Raw genomic sequence first — 332 nt, forward strand, 5'->3', positions numbered from 1 at the left:
GCCCCGCCTCCGAGCTCTGCATCGCGCTCATGAGGGGTGACCTCCCGCTTCTACTGGCTCCAGCATTTTGCTGGCTTCCAGGGTTCAAGCGTTTCCTCCTTCGGCCGAGACTGAGCCTCGCCAAACGTGGGCTGTTGTTGCCCCGGCATGAGGGGACGCTCCCCTGATCTGGCATCTCCACTGATCTGCAGCGGACCCAACCGAAGTTCCCTCCGGGAACAGTCGGAACCGGCTCAGTGGCTGTTCCCAGGGAACGGCAGCCCAGCGCGGGAGGCGGCGGGACGCTGCGCGGCTGGAGGGGCGATGGCCCAGCAGGGGGACGCGCCAAGGGG

This window comes from Phaethon lepturus, unplaced genomic scaffold, assembly GCF_000687285.1.
Source record: "Phaethon lepturus isolate BGI_N335 unplaced genomic scaffold, ASM68728v1 scaffold48004, whole genome shotgun sequence".
In the NCBI taxonomy this organism is placed as follows: domain Eukaryota; kingdom Metazoa; phylum Chordata; class Aves; order Phaethontiformes; family Phaethontidae; genus Phaethon; species Phaethon lepturus.